A 12,103-nucleotide genomic window follows, 5' to 3' on the forward strand; every position below is an offset into this window, starting at 1 on the left:
TGTTTACTGCGCTCGCGGTTCCAGGAACGGGGATTAGCGATAATTTGACATGTTTAGATTCCTGGACTGATCAAACAGTTACGCCAATTGTCGTACTATTATCACCTCATTCTACTCCATTTCTATTGAACGCGATACCGAGCGAACCCCTTTATCAATGGAAACAACAATTCTAAAGTCTAGCCTTAGCTACTGTGTAATCGTTGTTTTCGAAAGAATCTAATCACTGCATAATTTCTCTCCGGTTCACGAAGAATTACTTCACAGTTCTCCTTTAAATTAACCCTCGTCGATCCCTCGTGTCAATTTTACACAGTTTTCCCGAAATAAAAATTGTACTGTTCTGTGCTATTTGTAGGTAATAACATATGTATAGCCGAAAAACCTAAGATGTAAATGTTAACTCATAAGGGTTCACTTTTAATTACTCGCGTATAGTACTTACTAGTTACTAGAAAATTTGCAAAAATTGCCTGCATGTAAAAGTCGATAGAATTTGGTACGATTTTTATTTATTCCAAATCTACAGAGGCCACCAACACACTGAAATCAAGATTTCATTGAATTCCACTTTCTTAAAATTTACCTACAAAAATTGAAAGTTGCATAAACATCCGCAGTCTAGTAATTACAATCTGATAACTTTAAATTTAGAACTTCAAGCATAAACAAAGGTATCGACTACAGTAGCAAATACAAATTTTGCATTAAAGTAGTTATTGTATTGAACATATAAAAAGAAAACTTTTTAAAAACTACGCTTATATTAAAATACACTAAAAAGGAGAAAATAATTTTTTTAGATATACTAGTGACTATAAATAAAAGCGTGGAGCGCTAAACTATATTGGCGTAATCTTCGTGGGCGCTCCACGCTTTTATTTATAGTCACCAATGTCTAAAAAAATTATTTTCTCCTTTTTAGTGCATTTTAATATAAGTGTGGTTTTTAAAAAGTTTCTTCTATATATTTTTTTATTTTCTACTTTTTAGTCTTTCTTAAATGGAACGCAAGATATAGTAATATGGAATAGTAAGATATCCGAGAGATGCCGTCTCTTGATGGAGTCCGAAATTGTCCGAAATGGAACTGAATGAACGGAACACCACAACCACACTCAGCTCCTTCGATGCGAAATGGGGATGAGTCGGAGTGGGAACGCGTAGTGGAGTAGGGAGCGCTGGCGCGCGGAGTGGGGATCGCTGAACGCGATGACGTACTACCGAGCGTTGCGCGGTGAGGTATTAAATTAATATAAAATTTTTTTCTCCTAGACGCATAGTTTCTTTCTAAATTTGTTTTTTAATATTGCATTGTCATCCAGTTCTGAGCTATGTTTAAAGTTTCAACTCTCTACCTCATCGGGAAGTGGTTTAAAATTCGATTACAAGATTTGACGCATACAACAACGACAACTCGGCAAGCTAATATAAGCGTGGTAAGATTTATGTTGCAGTCGTATAAAGTTCCATCTAACCAATTATATAGAAAATGGAATGCGAATAACGATAAAAATACAGAAACGAGTGCAAGGCTGGCCGAATAACACGATCAGGCCCGCGAGCACTGAAACATAATTTTTAACGACCTGGTGCGGTGTCCAGCTGGTTTATCGTAATTGCGGAATAAAAAAGAGTGTAGAAAGGCGCAGACGAGCAATTACGGAGCCAAACATATTTGTCGGCGACCACTGCGATAATTGAGATCCTGTCGCATCCTCCGGCCAAATAAAAACCGAGTACATATACTGTTGCGAAATCCATTGTGCTCATTAAATCTTATCTTCGGGTATAACGATCCTTTGAAATTCAGTGCCCTCGATATATTTATGGGTTCCCAAGGGTCTACAGAGTGCACTTTTGTATCTACAGGCTGTTTCAAAAATATAATTCCACATTAACTGGTATACTGAGCCCGAGGGGCCTCTACAGGGCGATTCGTAACAAAGGAACAATTTTCGAAATTGCCGTTACAAATTTTTTCCCGATCGCATCGATGGATCTGATAAATAGTTGTCGAAAATTTTTCAACATTTCAGACAGTCACCGGTGATAACAAGGTCTGAACGCGGAGCATTGCACGAACAGATTTCCAGCTGACCAGTTTTGAATCATGCTGCTGCTTGTCAAGCAACTGTGCGTCGAATTTTTGCCGAACCGGAGAAAGTTCGCTATTGTCCGATCACGTTTCCTCGAGTGATTTGCAGCTTTGGTCGAGGAGTTGCATCGCTTCGACCGATCGTACGGACGCCCGCGCCCGGTACGTGAAAGGCAGAGCCGATGTACAATAGCGATTGCCTGCAATACAATTATCGTGATGCACAATGTAGAGGCGCAACTTTAGCATAAATAACTCGGAAGGAGCGTAACCATATGGTGCGGGAATATATCGTTCATCTTCTGTATCTGCTTCAGGCGTTTCTCATCTAACCCCGGACCATTCATTGTTCCTTTCAAAAAACAGTCGCGCCGTTGCTGTCGTTCGTGTCAATGCACGAGAGAATAACAGCTAAATACTGAATATATTATCTTACCAGGTAGCAGAATTTTGAGAAGAATAATATTATTCAGACCGACGGATATTTATGCGATTTTATAAACGACTTTGTAAAGAATAGCAGCTAAATACGGAAAATATTATCTTACCAGGTAGTTGGATTTTCAAAAGAATAATATTATTCGGACTGCTGGATGTTTATACGATTTTGTAACTGAATGGCAGCTAAATACTGAAAATATTATCTTACAAGGTAGTAGAATATTTTAAAAAGAATATTATCATATTATTCAGCTCTTGTTTGATATTCTATTTTGCAATGTTGTAGCCATGGTCGCCGTTTGTGTCAACTGTAAAAGAATGACAGGGAATTAAGGAAGAATTTCAGTAAATGAATAAATTCGTTGCGTAATAACGAAGAATGTTTAAGTCTGAAGGGTGAGCCAATCAAAATCGTAGTCCGTTTGTCTCAGAATCGCGAGCGCGGCGCGGCGCGGCGCTTAGGGATCAGCCACAGTCAATCCGTGTCTCGCAGTTAACAAAGGCAATCGCCTGGACGTTTATTCGAAGTTTACCCTACATATTCAATTTAGATGGTTAGTACTCGCTGGAGGAACACGTCGTGCACGCTTATTGCATGCGTTACGATTTTATTACACCGACGCGACGCGACGGCGGCGCGGCGTGTCCAGGGGAACGGGGTGGTCTCGTTGTCTGTCAGTGCAATTGAATCAGCGACTATCCGAGTAAATTTCAGCGGTTTTGTAAATCATTGCAATATTTAAATAATAATTGTTCGTAGGCTGAAACGGTCACAAACTGAAAATTCACCAAGCAATCATCCTGAAAACGTGCATTTCATTCATTCCGAAAAGAGAACTTTACTTTCGCTAGAAATTTGGTGCATGAATATTACTGGTTCGTCTACGGTATCGACGAAAATAAATGCGAAAGGCGGCTCCGGAGTGCCTGGTCAAGCAAGAAATGCAAAACGTTCTCGGATGAACCGGCCAGGCCCTCGGGGGGTATTCAAATATCAGTGCATACGGTATTGCAAGTTGCAATCGCACGGTGAGCCGAGCATGCAACATGGCATTCGCCGCAGGCAGCGTTGCGTTGAATTAGAATTGAATTACTTGACGAATTGTAATTACAGAGTAATTCAATTATTTCATAATTCTAAATTCAGTCGCCAGTCGCTTGATTCAATGAAATTACGATGTAATTCGTTTTAACGATTGAAATACAATTACGAAATTAAGCGAAAGGTTCGAATTATGTAACGCGATTACAATGCAACTCAAATACAGTGTATATGAAATACGACGTAATTAAATTACGTAATTCAACTGCAATGTATTTAAATTAGCACAACTCCGACCGCAGGCCAGACTCAACAGGTTAATAGTGGAGTTTACGCTGATCGAATGGGACGGGCACCTCGAGTGGTCCGGGAGGGATGATTGGCGAAAATAATTCTGCTTAGTGATCTAATTCACCTATTGCCTCGTTCGGGCCCGGTTAAATGGTCAACCGTGATTGAGCCCCGGAGTTCATCCAGCTGAACCGTACATAATTGTTCGACGACTGTCAGGATCTGACTTGATCGAATCATTATTTTCGGTTCTATCAGCGAAACTTCGGAAGATGAAATCCTCCGTTCTCTCGGTGACCCGCGACATTTCGAGTTCAGTCCCCGTCGACGTAATCACACCCGGCTTACAATGCAGCTCTATCTAATTCACCGGGATCATTAGTCTTAATGTACGCGGCGGACGCGACGCGACGCTTCTCTGACACCAGGCCGAATCGCAATTGACTGTCATAACCGGCGTCCAATAGACAGCTCCGAGAAGCCTGGGCCCCGGTCGTTGCACGTCCATCAACCGCTTTTATTGGGAACCGTTCGTGGCACCCCGCTGTGCTCAGGAAAGTGGTAACCCGCCGCGCCGCCGAAGTCAAATTTTCTTTTTCTTAGGCAACCCGGCAACCTATTAAGTCGGTCGGAAGGTTAATTCGTTTTGAATATTTACGGACAAATTTTTAGAAAGTGGAACGAAATATAATCCTTTTTTTTCATGGAACAACCTTTGTAGATCCAAAAGAAATAAAAATCGTACTGAATTCTATATTCGAATTTTATATTCTGGCTATTTTTGAAAATTTCCATGAGCCATGAATGCATAAAGATCCGCAGTCTAGGATGTTACTTAACCTCATTTTAAATTGCATTTCCTGCCTTGTCAAAGTGACAAAGCTGGCTTTCATTTTCCCTTGAGAAAGCGAAATGACTTCCCGAACGACCTGACCTGATAGAAGGTGCAACAATCTCGATGCATCTTCCAATTTCTATGGGCTTCAAATTCGACGATTTTCCAATTTGGCGCGTTGCATCGGTGACCAACCAATTAATTTCTTTCTTGATCCAATTCAGCCCGAAATATCGCGTCGCTAACTGACCACAAATCAAGATATTGACCTCGGACAGTGAACAACGAGTCCGAACTGACGAAGGTCCTCCTACTGTCATGGTCCTACACGAACGCCTAATTTATGGTGGCGCGGCGCAGCGCGGCGGGCCGGGCCGGTGTCTCTAAAATAGAGACGACGGGCCAGTGACGGTGTGATCCCGTTGGATTTGCGTGTCTGGCAATTATAGCGAGTAATCACGGCCGATGTCGTGTGTCAATCGTGAGCCGACTGCACGATATACCGTTTACACTTTATACATACATGTTGTACGTGTAAATGCAGAGGTCAGTCGGCGTGCGTTAACGCGGCTCCACGCCGCGCCGCAGCACAGGGGGGAATGTGCATGAGCAAGGTGCATGATCAGTCAACGACAACGAGGTAAGTACGGGTAGCATAGATTAGGATGATCCTCGACGGATGCGGCGAGACCTACTTCTTCCACGTGTTGCTCGGAGCCTCTTGTTCCCGCCCCCGCCTTCTACTTCAATTCAGGAAGTGTAGTTTCGTCGCGTGCACTTGCACCGATCGGACCTCTCCACGGAGATCGGCCAGTTTTTCCCAGCAAAATTAAATGTATACACTACCGGCCGAAAGTTTGAAACAGTAGGTTTATAAGAAGAACCGCATGCCTTTAGAATTTAGAACAACCAAGGAAGATTAAATTGTCCAAAAACTTACGAGCAGTATGTTTTTCATTTTGTATTATTTCTTTTTTTTTATCAAGGAATACGTATTTTTCTTCAAATTTCTCTCTATTTGTAATAACAGCCTGACGTATTCAGGGCATCCTGGTAATCAATTTTTCGAGTGTTATTAATTTGATATTTTCCCTTGCTTCTTGTAGAAGTTGTCAAAGATGTCCCTTTAGAAAAGTGCATTCTACTACTTGTTCGGATGTACAAATGTTAAATGTTTAGCAATTGATTAGCAGACTGCGGATCTTTATGCAATTATGGCTTTTGAAAATTTTCAGAAACTACTACTAGGGTATAAAATATGACAGGATTTAGTGTGATTTTAATTTATCTCAGATCTAAAAAGGCTACCACTGCGGAAAATAAGATTCTATTTTATTCCGCTTTCTCTCTCTTAAAATTCCTCGAGAAAAATTGAAAATACCGACATATTTAATAATGTAGACAATATTTAGGATAACAGTACAACAATTTTTAGTGGCGCCTCTGAATCGCCACTCGAGTGCTAAGGGTTAAGATTCGAAAAGTTTACTGAACATGCACAATACATCCACTTGCAACGTGTGTTCGTCTGTGGACGAACCAAGTGCGAGCCCTACGCAGCGGAATTTCTCGATAGGGGCCGATACAAATTGCATAGGGGAATGCGCGCCACGTCGCGAACGTAAAAATCCAATTATAGTTGCAATCTGCGAGGACGGTTGTTTTGCTGATTTACGCCGGCGAGGTCCAAGTTCAGACGCCGCGATCGACCTGTCTGTGTCGATCGAACTCGCTGAGACAGTGGTGTCGACGACTCCCTTATCGACAAACAGAAAATATCCACGGTGCTGTTGCCAGCCTTCCGTCGAATACGTTTCCCTGACGATTACTCCTCTAGGTGGGCACGGTGCTTTCATGGTCATGTAACTGACTCTATCATGGTTCAAACTAGGAGAGCAAAGTCTCTTCAATTAGCCGACACGAGCTCTCTTTGTCAAGTGATGGATGCTAACGGTACGATCACGCATTGTGGTTATTAACGCGTTCAGTGCCACGCGAATTTTATACATTTCGCACAAATTTAATATACGATGGATAAGAATATACAAGAATAGCCCAGAATGTACCAGAATGTGTCAGAATATACTATAATAGAATATACCAGAATGTGCCAGAATGTACTTACTAGAATAAACCTGAAAATAGCTAATAGTTTAATATTAATTATGTAAATGGTGCATCAAGTGTTTGAATGAGGGTAAGTTCCTCTTCTTGAAGACTCCTGGAAGATTGTCACGAGTGGTAGAGTGAATTATCAAGCTCGCAATCAGTCTTCCTCCTCAGGGGAAGTCCTGAAGCACCGTTAACCTTGCCGTTATTTCAATAGAGAGCGATAATTGTATCAAACGCTAGATTCGGGCGAGTAAGTCACGAGCCGGGGCACGTTCCCCGCGGATTTCAATGCCGCGAAAGGAAGGACGATCCGGGATTCGCTCACGGTATCATCGTAAACAGCCATTGGCGAACCCAAACACAGAGGAGCTCGCCGCTGGCAAACAACCGGTTACACAATTGCTGTATGTAACTGTTCGTGAACAACACACCCTGAACGTTGCTCCCCGGAACATGCGCGTTCTGCGTGCAGCAACGTTATGCAAACGCAGCGCGGATCCAAATCGGCAAATGTCAAAATGTATTTCCTCATTTCCGCGATCTTTGATTTTAATTCGAAGTGCCGAGATCAATGCTCTTCGAGAGAAGAAGGCTTCATTCGAGTCGGTAAATGTTTAGGTAATTATTTAGAAAGACGCACTCCTCTCCGATTTTGTAAATATGTCATGCAGCTACAAATTTTGAACAACTTTTTCCTTTGCACATATAGGAGGGTCGCTTTTACTTTTCGAGATATTCGCAACAAACTATTGCTAATTACTGTATCTAGATGCACGGTAGTGCATTTGAATTTTCTGAATCGAAGTCATTAAAAATTGAAAGCACACCTTATACATGTATGACCAGAGTGAGACCCTGTTTTCTCTCTCATCTCCACAGCGTGTATACCAAAAAAAAGCTATTTTCATAGCTACATGCTGCCGAATAATGCAAATTACGCCTCGTGAACGAAAAAATAGGACTTTTGAGGGAGATAGCGCCCTAGATCAGTGATTCTTAAACTGTGGTCCGCGAAAAAATGTTGAATTTTGACATCAACGGATTTCATGTTCAAAATGTTTCATGTTTTCACATTTTCATGTTTCAAATGAAGTCTCAAGAACTACGTAAAATGCCTAGGGTTGGTATGGGGTCCGCAAAAAAAATGTTGTTCAAGAGGGGGGCCACGGACTACATAAGTTTAAGAACGACTGTCCTAGATCGATCTTTCATCTAGCATTTTTGACTACTGAAAAACCCTGTGTTTGTATCATCGAGAAATCAGAAGGCGAATTCCGCACCCTTGCAATGCTTGAAAAAGGAGTCTACCGCCTTATACCGCCAATACAGTATTGGCAATAGTCTTTTGCGAATATCTCGAAAAGTAAAAGCGACCTATATGTTAAAAGGAAAATGTCGAAATCTATAACATATTTAAATTTCATCCGAATCGGAGAGGGGTGTTTTCTTTCTAAATAATTACCAAGAAATCGAACGAATCATGCGAAGTGGAAGACATCAAGGTCCAGATGAGACCGAAGATAGTCTGCATCACTCATCCCCGTCCAGTCGAATGATTTTCCATCTCGGCCGACCGCAGATTCGGAAAATGCCGTCGACGGTTTCGCGCATTGTTGTTGTTCTATATTTAACTGAAACTTTATCTCTAGTACAATGTTATTATTATTGTTATTACGTGTATGCCCATATACAATATACTGACATATTGATGTATGAATAGTGGTACGTATACATTATGTACATACGGTGACCGTCCCTCAGACAAACACGAGAGATATTCAATAAGGTGCATGACACATCTCGGTGTTGAAGAAGAAGCGCGAACGGGTCCGCGCGCTATCTTGGACGTTCACATCGGTTCACAGAGGTCAATCAATTGAAAAGAGAGGAAAAAAGGCGAGTGTTAACGCCGCCGTTAATGGTCCCCGCGTTATAATTGAAACGACAATCTTTATTGTGGCAATTATTCTCAGCCGGGTAATAGGTTTTTTACGAGGCGGCCGTTTATTAATAGCCGACGCCGCCCGTTCGTTCCTTCGCATCTCTCTTCGCGGATTGCACCAGGCTGGTCAACAATCCTTTCCTATCGTTGGGGAATCGTGTCAGGTCACGGAGAATATTCCGGGAAACCGAGTGCAATGATGGATCTCGCTCAGAATCCATCGTTTGCTATGTCGTTTCCGCGAAAAACGATCGACCTGGCGCCACTATGCCGTCGCGGACCCATCTTCAAGTCGAAGGCTCTCACTCGGTGCGTTTCTAGCTTGAACCATTGTCACCATCATTCAAAATATCGCTTAGATTATTACTAGACTGCGAATCTTTATGCAAAATGAAAATATTCTGCATTGATTGTGGGAAGCAGAACTAGAGTAAAAATTGATTTGATCCCTTTATGACCTTATTGCACTAAAAAAAACGTTACAATATTCTTAAATGTGTCCAATCTTTTACTGTTTTATATTTCACCCAGCCAATTTCTACGTAAATGTATAAAAATCCGCAGTCTGATTATTCCATATGTTGGTATCTGATCAATTACTCTAAATTTAAGTATAGAACGGAATTATTCTAGCTAGGAAGAAATGTATAATTTTCAAGGGTTGATTTTTGAACGATTGGTAGCACAGGCGAGGTATAAGGATGGGACTTCGTGTCTCGTGTTCCGAAATACCGATCATGCAATTATATTTGCTTGAAAAGTAGCAGGAACGTGATTTAGACGAGTTTATGGCCGCAATCTTCGTGTCACGAGTCTATTTCTGGCCTGAATCGTCGTTTCACACGGTGAATCGCTTCGTTTGCATACAAATAGGAGAAATCGTGGGACAGGAAAATGGTCTACCCTTATACCTCGGGGCCTAAAATAAACGCACTCGAGTTGCAGGGGGTAGGAGGTCTAAAAATCCTGCACGGATATGTGTATCGCGAGATGGGGTCTCGTAAAAACGCGTCTCGAGATTACGTTGGCGCGGCGACTAAATAATATGGCCCCCTTTGCAGCCACCAGCTGAAACAGAACGTGAATCGAGTGTTCTATGACGATTCGCGGTTTCGATAAAGGGGGAACGAGCGAGTAAATAGCCTTGCCCGCCACTCACAATCGGCCTTTTTACCGGAAAAGTCTCGACGATCGACGAAACAAACGATTAGTTGTTTACTAATTTGGTTCGCGGATTATCGACACCTCGATGAGTCACGAGCTTCATACCATACTTCATAGCCATAACAGAATCTCGCCGCAGCGATTCACGTGCGCTGGTTCTTCTCCCCCTTCTCATTAATTAATAAAACTCGTTTGCGTTTGTGTGCACAAAGAAAGGGGAAACAGCTTGACAAGATAAGAATACTATCTGAGAAATGGTAACAGAAAATGATTGTTACGAGAACGAGCTAAATTGGAATTCTAGATCGCGTAGCTTGAGATTGCTTCAAATCACGCTTCTTCGTGTTTAGAGACATACATATAGGGTGGTTGAAATAAATATACAAAATCCACGATTTCTTTAAAGTCGGATATGAAAAACAGAGTCGATCAATTTTTCTGAACAGGCGATAACCGAAGGGACGGGAAAATCGGTGTAAGACGTAAGATAATGCTTTATCTCGGCTCGATTAATAATTTCGTCGGTCCTCGGTCCCGTAAGGGGAACCGGGGAACTGGTATTGTGTCGTTTATGTAATTCCCTGTAGGCCTCCGAAGTTCCATCTAATCGAACGAAACTGAAAACTATTTTTTGCACCTGCGAGCTCCATTTGAAGAACAGTTCCTTAGAAATTGCGTCGCAAGAATCAGAACATTTACCAAATGCATTAGAATTAGACGATCCAAGATTTCTCGGGGAACCTGATGAGAATCACCTGATCCGTCAACCTGGTCTCCGCGTCCTCGACTTCCGGTTGGTCCCTGGACTTCTTCAAAATCGTAAAGCGCCCTCTGCGGCCGGCGGCGTGGCGATTGCGGCTGGGTCGGCGCGCGAATACGCGTTGTCTCGTTAAAAGTCATAAACAAACGTTACAAATGGAGAGGAAAATTACTGGGCCACCGAGTTCAGCGAATAATCGATCTTCCGTGAAGTCGATAGAATGTCCGATACCGGGGGGGGGCATCGCGATAATCGAAAATCCCGAATACCGAGTGCATCTTATATAATTTATTTGTGCAGCCTCTGGAAATCCGAGATCCCTCAAGGTCCACGAAAGATAACCGAGTCCGTTAATCAATTTCCCTTCGTGTCCCGTACAACGAGGAACGATTCTCACAGATATAGAGAGGCTAGGCGCCAACCTAATCCAATTTACGATCATCGATAACACTGCTGGTGTGTATCCTGTCGATCCATAGATCAGGACACGATCGCAGACAGTCTGCTCGCGATGTTCGCTATCAGCATCCGGCCTCGTGCACAGATTCGACCGAAAACAAAATATAATTCTCTGTTTACACGGAGATTCTCCTCTCTCTCTGTCTGTCTCTCCCCTTCTTCCCTCTCTGTTTCTCGATGTCTGTGTGGTTCTTCTTTTTAATACCGCTCTCCCCCCTCCCCGGCCCCGCCACCCGGATCGATCTGTTATAGAATTCGTTTGTTATCTTATCCGTGTGCAAGGGGGGTCATGTTTTGGGGTGATCAGGTCCCTTAGGGAGCATTCTTCGGAGTGTTAATACCAGAAAATGTGAGACCGTCATGGTGACCGGTGCGGTGGACACGTTTTTTCGGTCGCCACGGGGAGAACCGATAACCGATAAGGGCGGGAGTGCTATACCACCCACGATAACCCCGTGGAACGCGCATGAGGTCACCGGAGAGCGGCACGCTTTACTCTTATACGGCCGACTTCATGGCGTCTATATTTAGATTATCAATGGCCAGCTGGATATACCAGGAAACACGGCCGGTCTTGGGCGAAACCGCTCAGGAATTCCTGGAACCGGCCTGCCGGATTCGTCATCACGCGTCGCAGATCCGCGGACCCCGAAAATTCATCATCCAAGCTCCAATCCCCAGACTGCAACGCGCGGACGCGACACAGACCCCGTTCAAACGTTTCGTATTCGTTCACACGTGTCCGCGCGGTCCAACAATCGAAAACAAAAATCGCGCGGTTTCAGCCGTGTTTGCGGAAAGTGACGCGGACACCTTCAGGGTATCGTTAATCAGTGAGGAAACATGTCCGCGTAGAATTACACATTTCTGTTTTCACGCTCCGTACTTTTATCATAACGTGCGGCACCTCGTTATCGCTCGTGTACGTGTCGACTTAATCGATAAACAGCGTTGCGAAA

The sequence above is a fragment of the Lasioglossum baleicum genome, chromosome 14 (genome assembly GCF_051020765.1).
Source record: "Lasioglossum baleicum chromosome 14, iyLasBale1, whole genome shotgun sequence".
Taxonomy (NCBI): domain Eukaryota; kingdom Metazoa; phylum Arthropoda; class Insecta; order Hymenoptera; family Halictidae; genus Lasioglossum; species Lasioglossum baleicum.